A 16,197-nucleotide genomic window follows, 5' to 3' on the forward strand; every position below is an offset into this window, starting at 1 on the left:
AAGAAATAATTTGTCAGCTTGTTGCTGTGCTTCGCTTCATTTTGGGTTTGAAGGAAAGCAGGACAGAGAAGGAAGTATCACTAATAGCTGTATGGCTCCCTCTGCCCAAGGGGAAGGGGCTGCTGAATCTTACCCCTCTCCTTGCCCACAGCCTCCACCCTCTGACCTGGGGACACATGCTGGCATATGGTTCCCAAAGGGCTCCAGCTATGGATCCTTCAGCAAACAGTGCATGCTGCAGCAGCAGAAAGCAAATCCCCAAGGCAAAGGGCTTCCTTGCATCAAATATTAAAACGGATACTGCAGTATGCCCTCCCTGCTTTATCCCTGGCTCAGATTTAACACCCAGGAAACCTTCTTAGCCTCTTCACTGCAACCTTGGAAGCGGCACTTGCCTCAGAATCACTCACTGCAGAGACTGCAGTGCCCTCTGGTTTGCAGGAGCCAGGGAATGTAGCCAAGGGCTGGGACGTGATTCCTTGGGAAAGAAGGATTTGTGGGTCCAGCTGTGAGTGGTGGGAGAAGGGGAAATGTGACAGGCAGGTGCTGCAGAAAACATGAAGGTTCACAATGGGTTTGCAGAACATCCCCCTGGGGAGCAGGGTGCTGCTGCTTCTCTGGCAGCCACCCAGGTCCAAGAGTGTAAGAAACTCTCAAAATTGATTATTTTTCTTTAAAAATAGATTATGCCCCTCCCACAGGCTCCTAAAATAAATCTTTTGCCCCTGTTCTCTCCAGCTCAAGGTCACCTGGGAGTGCAGCTTTTTCACCAGCACGTCAGTATCTTGGCATATGAGGGAAGAGGTCGGAGCACCTGAGGGCTGTGACCATAGGCCTGCTTGCTGTCTTTGCCCATTGCTCCTCGTATCTGAGCTAAGCCAGGGGCATTTCAGACAACAGTTTGGCTGTCAGTCACAGGGCTCCCTGCTTGCAGGGGCTGAAATACAGTTTACACAGCTCTCTTAGGCCATTAACTGATTTAAGTGACATAAATATTCCCTTTTTTCCTCAGCAGTGGGTTTTCATTTTATTTGTTTGAACAAGGGGCTTTTACTCTACCAGATGGGTCCAGCCTGTGTGTCCTTGAGATGTGCTCTTTAGATATGTTTTCAAAGCCTAAGAGGGTAACCTCATTTAAATCTGTGGTTTTCAGTTTACCCTTGAGTTAAGTGTGAAGGCAGCAGCTGCACTACAAGTTCTCTCACACAGCACGGATTTTTTGCTGTATGTATCATTGGGATTTCAGGAAGGAAGGAATCACCTCCCTCTTTTCATTCACTTACTGAGAAATAAGTGCTAGCACGGTGAAAGCAGTTTGATCTGAAATAATAGAGCAATGCTGCTTACGGAAAACGAACCTTGTATCCAACACAGAGTTGTTCCCACATTCTTCTTAGTTTAAGAATAAAGACTCTCTGGGTGTTTATCCAGGAATTTAGATTACTTAAAATACGCAAGAAAACAATGATTGCTTTAGATTTAACACGGATTACATTCAAGTGAAGCTCATGCCCCATCCTGCTGACTTTATTTACAGGAGTAGTATCTATATATATATAGTAAAACATGTCAATATTTTTGCTTGGAATTTATTTTAATGATGAATGACTTAATTAACAAGCATTGGTTTTGCCTTCAAAAAATCCCCATTTCTAAAAACATACTAAACATACATTTGCAGAAGGAATAGAAGGGAGAGATCCCCAAAACTAAAACAAACTGAAAATATAAAGGGGTTTTGGCTGATACTGGAAGACCAGAGCATTTCTACCAAGACCTGAAAAGATGGTTCTCCACTGGTGGATCTCAGAGGAGAGGCACATTTACAGTTTCCTGAACATCTTCAGCAAAACCCTTGGGTGCACCATCTGCTTGAGACATCTAGCCTTCAACAGTGACTGCCTGGCCACTTTAAAGTGTAAAAGCACCCTGTGGGGTAGAATTTCCTTTTTTTTTTTTTACAATGCCTGATCTCACAGGCTTCACAGTGTACCAACTCCTAACTCCCTGTTTGGGGACATGGCCAGAAGCCACCTACCACTGCTGAATATATCTTTTGGGACATCATCTGCCTTCTGTCCCATTCAGGTGTTTCCTCTCATGTCACAGACCATGCTGAGCCAGATGTGATCAACTTTATGGGTTGTACACCCTCAGCCTGAGCTCATCATGGGCTTTGCCCTCTGGTCCTTGTCATGCTGCAGCTTTGTGAGCAACAATGCCCCTTGCTCCTGGGACGATGGGTCTTTGTCTAGGTGAATCATCCCTGCTGTGCTCTGGAAGGCAGCCCTGCTGATTGTCACCCGTCCTTGAGATAACTTCTGCTCTCATTTAGAGGGCAGAGCATCTCAGCTGAGACCCAGAATTTCCCTGGATTTATGCTCAAGTGAATGAACATAGATGTGCCTAAATAAATGAAGATCTTATGAAGGTAGAAGTTGGAAAGAAAATCCCATTTTTCTGATGCAGAACAACTACTGTTTTAATGTTTAGAAGAAACAGATTAGCTGCCACTATTCATCCACTTCAAAGAAGATTTTATTCCTTCATTTTAGTATGGCCCTTTATAAAGCCTCTGGTCATAAAGGCCCAAAGTCACCTCATGCAGCACCCAGCAAAAGGTTTAGGGATTCAAATGAAAAAAGAATTGGAGCTTTCATTGCCAGGCAGTGAGGCAAAATCCCTCCACCCTCAGATGTGTAGCACACACTCTGCTCCCCAGATTGAAACCTGGAGCTGCAGGACACTGACAGTGAGACTGTGGGAATATCTGAGTACAACTCCAAGGAAATCCTCTATTTGCCAAATTCTGTGACTTGCTCATGACCAGACCATGATTGCTTTCAAATGTCAGCTATTATTGGGTTTTTTTTGCTGAGTTTATTCTTGCCATTATTTTAGGTAATATGTGAACTGCTCTTGTCCCAGCTCACTGCTGTGGTTCATTGTCGAGCAGCGGAGTGAGGGGGTTAGTTGTGTTCCAACACAGGCTGGAGCCAAAGAAACCTCTTGGACATGCTTTCTGTAAACCTTCACATATTATCCTCAACCTATGTAGCTCCAGTTGTGCTTCTGTGCCTTAGATTAATGTAAGGTGATCTGTTTTTCTGCTTTTGTTTTATTGGGGTTTGTTTCGTTTTATTGGTGTTTTTTGGGTTTTTTTTTTTCTTTGTTTTTCTGTTTGTTTATTTGTTGGTTTGGGTTTTTTTTGTTGGGTTGGGGTTTTTTGAGTCCTATTTTCTCCTGGAAAAGTAGTCCTGTGCTAGAACACTGAATTTACCCTCTTGCTATCAGCAGTTGCTGTTCCTGCATAGCTCAGAGATCTGCCCTTGGAATAGAAAGGGTTTCAATGGGAATCCCCCCACACCTCTATGCTGCAAAGGAGCAGAAGCACAGCAGCTTCCCAGTAGCCAGGCTACTGGGGCCAAGAGTCAGTCAGTTTTATTTACATGACTAAATTTAATCTCATGTTTTATTGTTCAGCAGAACTCTGTAAATCTCACGTAACCCCATAGGACCCATCCAGCTGACATTTTTCCCCAAGCTTTTCTGCTACACTGTATCACCTGCTAGGTTGTATCACAGCCTATTTCAATACATCCATCTCCCTCAACAAGAACACGAGCTTCAGCAGGGAAAATGGGGAGCTTTTGCCAAATGTTTCAGGTTCTGACCTTTCATGGCCGTGATCTGTGCATTGATGAAATTCAACCCATAACAATGAAATTGTAAGAGCCAGGGCAGGGGCAACATTCCCACAAGGAACTGGAAAACTTTCTACTCCCAAACATAAAACAAACGGAGAAAAAGTAGAAACCAAACAAGACCATTTTACATGCCCTTGCAGGTCTTTATTCCTTTGCTAACATGTGCAACTGGAATAAAAAAGTACTAGCTAAATAAAAATCCCCATGCAGAGAGAAAGATTTTGATCCTCTGTTAAAACAGTTTGAGTGGAAAGGATTTTGCAGCCTCTCTGTTAATCTGCTGATCATGTGGTTGAAAGCGATGCCCTCAAAGCCCTATCTAGCCTGCTGTCAAATTGATTGGTCAATAAAAAAAGAAAGGAGAAGAAAAAAGAATAGAAGTTGTGCTCTTTTATTGGTACAGCTAAATCCTTGCCAGCAAGTCAGGGTAATCTTCACTGGAGGAGCATGCTGGGGGTTTTTTCATCACTCCGTGAAGGCCTAAATGGACTTCAGAGGACAGAGAGGTTTCTAAATCATCCTCATGAGCCTGTAATAAATAATTTGGAGTTTTTGTACCGTGTTCCAGGGAAAGCCAGCGCATGTGTGTGCCCTTAGCCTCTTCAGATTTATATTACTGATTCCTGGAAAATGAGTAGCAGGCAGGAATTAGTTGTAGGTGTGAATCAGAGAACAGCAGGGACCTTTGAAAATGAGTGAATAAGTTTTGCATATCTGTGGGGGGCTATTATGCATTCCTGTGGCTAATACAATTTGTTACTTAGCCTAGAAATGTCACAAGCTTTCAGTATTTGACTTGTACAACTGTAAGAGCATTGTAAGTATACATTTTAAACAGTCATTCTCAGTTTATTGTTTCCGGTATAAATAGTCACAGGCAATGAACAGTGGATAGGACACAACAATCTTCCCATTTAAACTAGTCATGCCCAGGGAGAGGAGCATCCAGATTCTCTCCCTTCTGAAAGGCATCTGCAAAACTGCATATTCTCATGAGTGAGGCTGGGCTGGTGAAGGGTCCAGCCTTCAGAGAGATAAGCTGTTCAATCCAGCAAATTTTTTCATCCTTGTGACTTTATAAAAGAGCCTTGAAATAATAAAATTTGGATTTGTGAAAGATTTATTCATTTAAAATCGTGTTCCCAGGCCGTTTTGCCACACAAAGTACATTTTAAAAAGATACTCTCCTGTGTCCTTATATTGTGCCAGCTGCATTTTCAGTACTCGTGTATTTGTGAATCATCTATATATGAACAGCGAACAAGGGCAGTTGAAAATTAAATTAAGAAGGGTCCTTTTTTTAAAAAAAAAAGAAAATAAATTTAATAATCTGACCATAATTTTCCTATTTATTTCTTGAAGGGAAGTAAGTTTTTCAAAGCTTTCCTCAGCTCTAAATCCTACTTCCACAGTTTAAGTTCCCAGTGGAGACAATGGCACAATGTAGAGGAAAGTGGAGCAGGGACTAGGTCTGGACTGCCATAGATGTGATGAGAAGCGTGGACTGAGCCAAGAGCCTGGCTATTGGTCTGCAAAACAGAAGACATCTTTGGGATAACTCAGAGCAACCTTGAGAAGGTCAACGTCCTTTTTCTTTTTTTTTTTTTAATTTTTGTTCTTGGTTTTAGTTTCCATTTTGTTTGTTTTTTGGGGGGCTTTTGGGGTTCTTTTTTTGTGTCCATTATTAAAGCTCCATTGTTCTAGTGGAAATCCATTGACAGTAGTGAAAGGTGTAGATGGTCTCCTGAACTCCTTTAGGAATTATTTTGTATAGCAGTTCTTTGAGGTGACAGTGCTTTGACTCAGACTATAAACCCTCCTGCCTTTGCTATTTTACTTGCAGTGTTGCATTTCCACATTTCCACTTCCCCTCAAATAGCTGAACACACAGGAGAAAAACCTCAACTTGGCAAGCTCCCTTCCTTCTTGCTATCTGCTTCAGGAAGCTGGATGATATAACGGACAGATGGACAGACAGACAGAGAGACCGATACATGGATAATGAAATTGTTTTTTTAAAGACAAGGCCCTGTCTCTTTAATTTGAAAATGGAAAGCACACCAATAATCAGTGATAACCAAAACAGTCAAAGACAATGAGATTTTTCCTTTAACATCTTCTTTGCTGTCCCTGAAAAAAAAGAAAAAATGCCCTTATTTGGTTAAAAATCCCATTCTACAAATAATATAATCAGCCCCGTTTCATAATGCTTATATTTTGTCAGCTGCTGATTTGACTTTGGCAACTTAATTTAAAAAAAAAAAATCTGCTAAAAATATTTGAGTCCACTGGTTGAAATATGGCCAAACTTTTACCTTCAGGTAGAATGAAAGAAAAGTATTAATATTATAAACATAATTAATTGTTTTGTTTACCACAAGTATGAATCAATAAGGGAAAGTTGTCTACATACATTCCTAACACCCTCACAATCTCATCGTACAGAATTTTACTCCTCTATTAAGATGTTTATATGTAGCAATATCTGCATTGTCTTCCCTTCATTCTTGTTGTCTGCCTGAATCCCTTGACATCCTGTAACAAAAGTGATCAGGGGAGAATCTTATTCCTGTCTATCGCTTTGAAATCAAAGCCATGAACACAATGATTCTGATGGTGTTAACTATGTCACTGCCAGTCTTTTAAAATTAAATGTTTAGTTATTGCTCTTAAGTCATTATATAATTTTCCTCATTTTCCCAGCTTCTAAAATGATCAGGCATTCCATACTAAACTTTTAAACGTGCTAGTTACTCTCACAGCTTGTCTCACCCACTTCTGTAAGCAGAAGCATTACTAAAGAAAGGATAGCATCAATTTTTAACATACAAATGAAGAATTTCGCAACTGTTTTAATGACTGAGGTATTAATTGCTCCATTCAATTAATAATAATCTAAGAAATCACTTCCAAATTAAAGTTACCACAAAATTTTCCCCTTTCTTGCAGACTTCTACAAAATTTAGCTGAAATTAACTCTACTTGGTGACAGAGACCAATGCAAATGTGCTCTCCTTTCTTTTTGTACTAGTCATGGGTTTCCTTTCCTCTTCCTAAAAAAAATCTTTCTCCAGTTTATGAGTTTTCATCATTTATTTAGCCTAAAATAAAGTCTTTCTTCAGTTGTTTGTCTGCTTTCTTTGATCATTATAAGAAATTTGGGGATGATCTCTACTGGCTTGCATTTTCTGTCATTGACGTGGTCTGCATGTAATATAACTGTGTGTAAGTCTTCTGATATGGTGGCATTTTCCACAGACTTTGCAAAGGCAGAGAAGACTTAGAAAAGGTTGAAACATTGTGAAATTAGGCCTTTGGAACATCTGCTTGTGTTCAATGCTGTCCTGCAGAAGCTCAGCTCTCTCTGTTGCCACCAGGTCTGCTCCTCTTGATTAATGAAGGAGATTCCTCACTCCTGAACACAAACCAACAGCAGCTGATTGGTTAGACATCTCCACTGGCAGGACTGAGAGCAAAAGAATGAGCAGACGGGGCTGAGTTACTGTAATTTTCTCATGCTGCATTACCTGTTATGCAGCTGAAGAGCTCTTGACTCACAGACACTAACTGCAGCATGGGAGGTAGTTAACAGGCACAAGTACCGTTCATCTTCTGTAATCCAGTCACTTGAAAAGGTTGAATCAGATGATCAAGCCTCTGTGGGAAAGATGTGAACAAACAGGCTGTTGCTCACTGCCCACCAGCTTCTCAGGTTATGACTGACCACTCTCCTGGAGTCCACTGAAAGCAGGTCTCATATCACCTGCACAACCCCTGCACTTTGTGGTTGTCTTCTGTAAGCAACTCCTAAACAGTGGGGAAAAGGAGTAATAATACTTTGGTGCAGACAGATGCTGAACACCTTTGGTGCTACAAACCAAGGGTGGATGAAGGTCCCACTTGGTTTCCCATGAAATCTGTACGTGCCTGTGCCCCACTCTGGTTTCCCCATCACTGCCCAGTTTTGACTCCTGCCTTTACACTGAAAGATCATTTTAGTTTGGAACACTCAGCAGAGGACACATTTAACTTAAGTCAGGAGACGTGAAAGAGGCTTGGATGTGTATATGGAGGCAGGTGGCTAGACCAGGAGCTCTTGGCACTCTTGAGAAGGCTGTGCAGAGGGAACAGTCTCTCTCTTTCCACAAACCTATGAAAAGCAAATACAACAGCCCTCATGCAGCCTGGTGGGAACTCCCTTTATGCTCCCCAGAATAATCTGCTGCACAGTTTTCCTCCTCCTTGCTGTCTCCTGAATCCCTCAACAAATGTCTTGTGATAATTCCATTATACATGTGCACTTAATTATATGTGTGTGTATATCTGTATTCCATCTATCTATCCATCTATCCATCTTTTCATCTAAGAGAAACAGAAAAGGGCAGGCAGAGCCCCAAGAACCTCTGGCACAGAAGCATTTAAGACAACAAGCACTCCTGGTTTATGTTTGCACACAGATCCACACACACACACATGCTCCACTGTTCACCCTGCACATGCTGCCAGTCTCTACCAGCATGGTGCTGTCTAGTAGCTCCACCTACAAGCCTGATCCCACCAATGACAGTGGCGAAACTTCCTCGAACTTGAAATGGGCTGTGACTTTCACCCCTAGCTTCTAAAATTGGCCTTTAATCAGATTTAGTGGCTTAGAAGGAGCATAAAGAAACTCAGGTTGGAATATAATAAATGAGAAGGGAGGCTGACTGCTTGTTGTTGCTGCACTTATGGTGAGTGAATGTTTTGAGGAAGACCTGAAATAATTCAGGGTGTGATTTTCACTGAAAATCCTGACATCGTCAAAAATCTCATCCTCCAGCTAAGCAGATGCCTTCTGTTTTCCTGCCAGGTTCTGGCCACAGAATGTAAATAGCTTTGGCAGAAGTCAAGACATTTTCTTTAATCCTCTCTACTAATACCTGGATTTCTTGTCCTGAGCCACCAAGAGCCTGCTATGCAAATGGCAAGTGAGGTTGTATGATATTTTGGAGAAGTTATCTCCTAGAGGTATGGGGAAGCACTAAGCCCTACAGGCAAAACCTATATTCTCATTTTAAAAACCCTAGGAAATGCCAGCCACCCTTTTCCAGAGAAGAGTCATTCAAACTAGAACCAGCATAACCAACAGCTGCTAGGATGATCAGGGCAACAAACAGCTCATCCACCAAGGAAGCACTAACCCAGTCTGATCTTTCCTGTCATAAGAAACACTGAGAAAGGTTATCACTGCTCTTTGGACACCTCAGAGAGAGAGAATGAGAGAGCAGGGAAGGAGAGAAACTAAGCCACAGGACAATACTGGGACAGAAACAAGCTGGAATTTTCTGGCTGTTAATTAGTTTGCTGGAAGTAAAACATTTTCTAGATCCTGGAGAAGTGAAGGTCTGGACTCAGAACTAGTGGGAACACAATAAACTTAGAGAATCATAGGGCATTGCTTGCAAAATAATGAATGAAGCTGTATGAGGCAGGTACCTGTGATAATCGGGAATTCAACTTTCAGCAGGCAGCTCCCTCCAGACAATGTGCCCACTCCTGGTATGAGGGTGTCTTTCTCCACGCTTCACCACTCTGACTGGTTGCTCTCCCATACAGAAAAATACAAACATTTTTCCCTGCAAAGCTTTTCTGTTGCTGTCAGAAAGAAAAAAAAAAGGTGGTGGGGGGGGAATGGAGGATAACGTGTGGGTACATACCTGTAGACATGACTGCAAAAACATAACACATTGAAAGGTTTATTTTCCAACGCAGTTTAGTTAGCATTACAAGGGATAGAAAATCAAGTTGTTATTACTCAGAAGTGAAATTGTTACAAAATGGCTGCTCTGTGCTTTTTTTTTTTTTTTTTTTTTTTTTTAATGCAGGAGCCTGATAAAGCCACATGCACATATTGGAGCCTCATAAAACAGCAGTGTTGTCTGACAGGACAACAATGACTTGCTTTGTACTGGGATGGGGAGGCTCCAGGCATTTCTTTTATGACTGCCTGTTATTCTCCAAGATCTCAACGGCAACTTCTCCCACCTGCTATTGCCCCTGGCTGCGGATCCTGGAGGGAAGCGTGGGATGTATTATTGCTCATAACCTCCTTATTTGCAGAAACCGGAGGCATGGAGCGGTTGTGTCAACACAACTTGTCTGCTGCACTGCAACTGTGTGTACACACAATCACCCTCATTTACCTGCTAATGATCGGGGGTATGCCAGGGGGAGAAGTGCCACGTTTAACAAGAAGCAGTTCCCCTGGCAGCACATTTATGTTGCGTAATTGCATTCACACAAAGAAATAATTTTATTAAGCTTTTTGTCATTATAGCAACACAAGCTCATAGGAAAACTGCTTTCTAATTGTTTTCTCCAACGCATTCAGCAAATAGTCAGGAGTCATAATTTTGTCTAATTACACTTCAACATCTTCATTTTGGCCTCTGAGAGGAGGGTTTTTGTTCCAGCTAGATATGGGTTCTGACACAGCATGAGAATACAACGTCATGCTTAATAGCATTTATCCAAAAGCCCCAGCTGTCCTGCAGCACATACATCCCCAAAACGAGTGCCAGTCCATGTCCTGAAACACTTGCAATTTAAGTAAGGGGGGGGTGGGAAGGACAACATAGGAAAGAAAAGAAGAATTTTATCCGTAGTGTGTAGACAGGAGACAGGTTCAATAGTTACACAAGGACAAGCAGTCCCATCAGAGAATATACAAAAGATCTGCATGATGCTGACAGATACAGCCAGCAGCAAGAAACCAAATACCTACAAGCATCTCATGTAGCTCCAGAGACCTATCTTCAGGCAATGCAAGCAAGCCCTGAGAGGAAAATAAGTTGTCTAAGGTGATGCAGGAAGACAGTGACAAACTAGAAATTGTCTGCTTCTCCTGAATTCCAATTTGCAAGATCTCAGTGCCTGTCTTTTCCCAGCTCACTCCCTGACAAGCCCTCACCAGTAGGTATTATTCTTTTCTGAATATCAAGCAAAAACCAGAATGGAATTGGTTATCACTGTACTCTCAGCCAGAACTCAAAGGCTTGCAAGCAATCCACTGCAGGACAGGAACAGAGAGAGATGAGGTACCTGTGCCACAGGCTAACATCAACATACCCTACAGAAACACAGAGGTGGCTTTTTGGCTTCATCAATAACACAAACAGCAAAGGTTTTTCTTTGGAAATGAGAATTTTGCTGAAAGTCTTGTAAATAAATTATATCCAGGCAATAGGCTGCAGAATTTATATAAAAAGCAGAATATCCTCAATATTTTATTTCAGAGATATTTAAAATTTAAATCTAAATTTTAAAAAAATGTGTATTTTTTCATTGTTACATTTTATACAACAGAGTAAAATCTTTAAATGGGATTTTTCATTACAAAATGAGCTTTCAAGTGTTTTCAGATCAATTAAAATACAATAAGAGCGAAAGCAGGAAATGCTTGTGTTACAGACAGTATTCATTGTGGTGAGTGCTGGGTGAAATGGAAATGACAGAAGTGGAAGCCCAGAAGAGTTAAAGCTTGTGAGAGCCCACAATCTAAAAGCTATGCTCCCACTCCCCTTAAATAATATACCACCACATGTGGTATAATATGTGGCATAAATGTGGTATAAATGTGGCACCAAATGTGGGCAGCACACACATGCCTTTCTTGGCTCTCTGCTGGGATCTACCTTCGAACATTGCTCAACACAGTTTCAGGGGGAACCTGCTGGTGTCAGCAACACATGCAGGTATTGGTATCTACGTATCCTTTTGCAGCACATTCTCACTTGTGATGCAGCATCATTCCCTGCTGGTGTTAGTAGGCAGTTTCTGGTCTGGTCTGAACTGTGGGGTTAATGCCAGTGCATTTCTCACAACCTGGCTGCAGAAAGTACATCAAGGGATGGCTGGTGATGGCACTGAAAGACATGGCCACTGTGCTGTGTTAAGCTGAGCTCTAGATATCTCCCTGCAGGGCAGCGGTAGCTGCTGGGGAGGTGCGGCAGGGAAAGGCACATCACAAAACTTCATCTTCCCCTTTGACAGAGCGTGTTCCTTCCTCTACTAACAACCAGATTAAAAATGAAAGGAAAAGAGCTGCAACCCAGCATCCAGCTTTAAATGGCTCAACATCCATCCTGAGATGCTTGATCCAAAGTCTTTCTTTGGGTTTTCTGCATCTCTACTAATGTCACAGCACTGCGGTAAAACTCTTTCAATCCTAAAGAAAGGAGCATATAGTGTGGTATTGACTGGCTCTGACTTTTTTTTAGTAGAATACGCCAATGCAGTCATCCTCTGGCTACAAATATCCACGAGAAGAATAGATGTGTCCTTTAATAACAGGAAGAGTGCTTTAAAAAGAACATTTTATTGCAGTGTTGCCCTCACCACAGTAAATTGCAGCATTTTCATTTTCCTGTATTTCTTGCTCTGAAGTGTTTATATCACTGTGAAACAAATATTTGCTTTCAAAGGTCACTCCTATCTCTCTTCCTCTGGGGATATATGTAGGTCTCTCTTAGACTTCAGTATAACTCCATGAGGATATATAATGTTCTCACTATGAGATTCTTTATTGCATTTGAGTACTACTAAAATAGCAGATGCAGAATTCAAAGAAAAATAGGCAATGTGCTTCCATTACCCAGTCTCTCCTTGTATTTTTATTTAACCCTTAGTCTGTTGTGTTTCTCTACCAGCACTGGCATCATGTATAAGACTGAGGCACTGGGAATTTGATGCAAATCACCCAAGCCCCTGAAGCTACTTGCGTTGTCTAGAAGACAGAGAACAGCTTGGGACATGATGTACACAGGATTTTTTAGAAACATTTGGACTTTTGTCTCCAAGATAGCATTGTGTATGTCTGTGTGTGAACCCAGAGGATTTCCTTTCTCTTTTCTGAAATGGAAAAACCAAGGTCCTCGTGAAATTTTGTGCTTGCATTTGTATATACAATTATTGCAAGCATAATCACAAACTGACTGAGTGCATGCAAGTGGCTGTAATTTCTGAAGCAGCTTCTTCTTCACAAGTATCTTTGCCCCGTTCCCTTTCTACTAAGACAAAATCAGGTTTCAGTGGGCCCAAGACAGACTATTACTTTCTGCTTTTAAAAATCTCTCCAGTGATCAAAGAGAGCAAATCCATTATGGTTTACCTGTTCTTGACCATTCAATTTCAATTTTTTAAGACATAAAGAAGACTACATATAGATGTTCCTAAGAAACACTATTGAGGGAAAATGATTAATTTCTACTGCAGAGAAAGAATTCCCTTAAAAACAAACTTGCTCTCTACAGGATTTTATTGATAACAGGGTTTGTTTTTGAAAATTAATTACATTGGAATGAAATCTGAGCCTAAATAGGGCTTTGCAAGAAAAAACTCTATCTCTAATCTGTCCTATTCCCCGTTTTAAACTGCAAAATCTGAAAAAAATATTAAATAATAATAACAATTCTCAGCTATCTGCAAAGTATATGGAGTTTATCATACTGTGTGCAAATCAGTAACCTTTATTGATTCCTGTGCAAGGTTTTCTATTAAATAAAGTTGAATCAGTACTGCTGCAGGGCACTTTTGTTTATGACTAAAACTTGATGTAAAATGACTTGTCTGGAAGAATGTTTTTTGCTGTTTCTCAATCCACTCTACGTGCTTTACAAATACCAAACAATTTCAATAAACCTGTCAAGTTCAATCACTTCCTACAAAACATCTCTCCGGTTACAACCTCTGACTTTTTTTTAGCTTGATGTAAAATAGGATGTGTCTGTCACTCAGATGCCAACTGATGATTCTGACTAATTGAGAAGCATGACTCTAAAGAAAAATCACAAATTTCTCCACTTTGTTTCTTCTTTTTTGTACCACCCAACATCACCACTGGCTCACAATCAAAAATTCATAAGTAGAAGACCAAAAGTCAGGCTGAATCTACTTGAGAAGTGAATTTTCTGTTACGTTTTTATAATCTGCAGTGACTAACAGACTGTACTACTCGTTATTGCCAGTAGAAGCACTCATGTCACCTTCACTTGCTTACAGGGCTGTAATCATTCAGCTCACACTGAATATGCTTAGAGACTGAACCCAATCCCCTGTTAGCATCCTGTTCTCTCACTAATGCATCATCTCCCACTTTTACTACTTGTAAGATGCCACCAGGTAGACATAAAACAGAACCATCTTCCTGCCCCTCACAGCTAGATGTAGATATCAATTAGATCAGTCCCAAAGACATGTCTAAATTGTCCTGATTTTTGCTAAAGATCAGTGCTGTTATTCTTCCAGCACAAGTATAGTGAGGGATCCAGGCAGAGGAGGATATTTTACCTAAATATTCTAAAACTAGGTCCACAGACTTAATCCTGTTATTCTGTTGCAGAGGCGGTATCAGAAATATTTAAATTCTGAGTTCTGCCTAGATCTGGGGAAACACAGTTTGTGACGCAGTGACCAGCACTAGTGCCAGACTGTGCCAAGTGGGACAGGAGTTTGGAGAGTGTTTCTTTACCAAAGTAAGTTATTTTTAACCAATCTGAACATGCTGCATTTATTGCTGAGGATCAGTGCCTTTCTGGAGCTGTGTGATGAGCCACAAAAGGCAATGCAAGTGCAGCAGCAAGGTGGGAAGGCTGGGGTGGCCTTGAGAGTGTCCCCACACTTCTGCATGCCCTTCAGAAGGAGATGAAATCCTGGTTCATCTTTTCCTCCCAATCCTCAGAGTAAGCCTTTTTTTTTTTTTTTTTTTTTTTTTTTTTTTTTTTTTTGTAAAGCTTATTTACTGCTGTTTGTGAACATCCTTGAAGTGTCTGATGTCAGTCTGAAATTAAGCTCTGCATTTGCATCAGCTTAGGCTGCAGACGAGTTGCATAAGGCTTGGTCCTTCACACCGCTGTGACCATGCAGCTGGCAGAAGTGGGTGTGTTTCTTCTCCAGCATACATTTGGGCTCCTAAATATGGTGTGACCCATCACAAAACGTCAGTCTACTCTGACACAGATATGACAATGAGCTCTGTGATGAAAGCAAGATGCCATGCCATTAGCTGCAGGGCTAACTCTTCAAGATGGATTTCTTCCTGCTGCAGCCTCAAAGAGGAAAAGCAACCACGAGCAAGGGCACAGCTAATGTGAAAACACGAAGGTCATGTATTCTCTCTTAGATAAGAAGAACAGAAGCTGGGGAGGAAATGCAAGGAGCTGCCTGCTTTCCTTATATGCTTCTAAGCAAACAGGGCATCTCCCTGTCTCTCAGGTGTACCTGTGCAGCCCATATTCATCTTGTCCTGACAATGAGCACTGTGAAAGTGAGGAACAGATTCATCTCCAATAGATAATAACTTCCATTTAAACAGCTATTATTGTTAAAATTTTAGAGCCAAGCTCTTATCTTGTTTCATAACGGTTGCACATATTGCAAAGACAGGACAGAAAATAGCCCCTGGGTTTTGTCTTCTTAGAGAAGCTTTGCTGAAAGAGGCCGCTTTTGTCCTCTTTCTGTAATTGAGCATGATGGCACGTGCTTTATGGCTGTTTATTTGCAGTCCCCTGCAACTTCCCCACCTCCTCTGCACCTGGGATTAGGTTTTCCTGCAATGAACAAATCTCACATCCAGTGAGCAGTAATTTGCCATGTGCCATGCTTGAATCAAGCAAAGAAATAAGCCAGTGTTTTTATAAAGACCTGACAGATGGTCAGAGGACCTGCCTTTCTTAATCAAGTCATGCTCAGTAATCAAAACTAGCTCAAACTTATAACAAAAGAGAAACTCTGCCCAAATGATGATTAATGGGCTGCATCCTGATGTCTGGTTAGGATGAGCTCAGTGGTGTCACTGTATATTGAGAGGGATAACCAAGATCAGAATGTGACCTACATTGGGGAAAAGTTGAAAATACCAGTTAGGACCTGCCATCACTACCCCTGAAATGAAGGATTCTCCCAGGTAGAGAAATTCTCCCAGTCTAGCTGATGGTATTATTTCAGAGTCTGAATTGCAGCATTAGAAATCATTAGCTGTTTAAAATCTGCAAAGTTTCATTGTCTTTAATTTCATTGCAGATGTGTTAGCTGAGCAGCCCACTCTCCAAGCAATGCAGCTGAAACATAGGACGTAAGAGGCATGAGCTTGACCTTGACCTCCTTCATGTTAAGGCTTTTATTTCTAGAGAGGAATGAATGGGTCTCAAGACTGTTTCTGGTAGCAAATAACACTTCCTGACTCTCCAGCTTCAATATGAATAGCCTTTGAAAGGTTTAGGAAAAAAGGAAGGATTTTCCTCAAAGAACATGACAAGGATAAATCCTTGTTCTTCAAGAGTGATTAATAATCCAGCAGTAAAGCACCACTATGAACAATCCTGTGTGCTCTCTACTGTACAGGAATTGCTATCCATAATGAAAGAGTTTGGGCAAGGGCACTAACGTGATAAAAGCACTTTTGTGGGACTGACATTTAGGTGCAATTCTGTAAGTCTAACCACACTGTTCATTT

Source organism: Chaetura pelagica, unplaced genomic scaffold (genome assembly GCF_000747805.2).
Source record: "Chaetura pelagica isolate M959 unplaced genomic scaffold, ChaPel_1.0 scaffold336, whole genome shotgun sequence".
NCBI lineage: Eukaryota > Metazoa > Chordata > Aves > Apodiformes > Apodidae > Chaetura > Chaetura pelagica.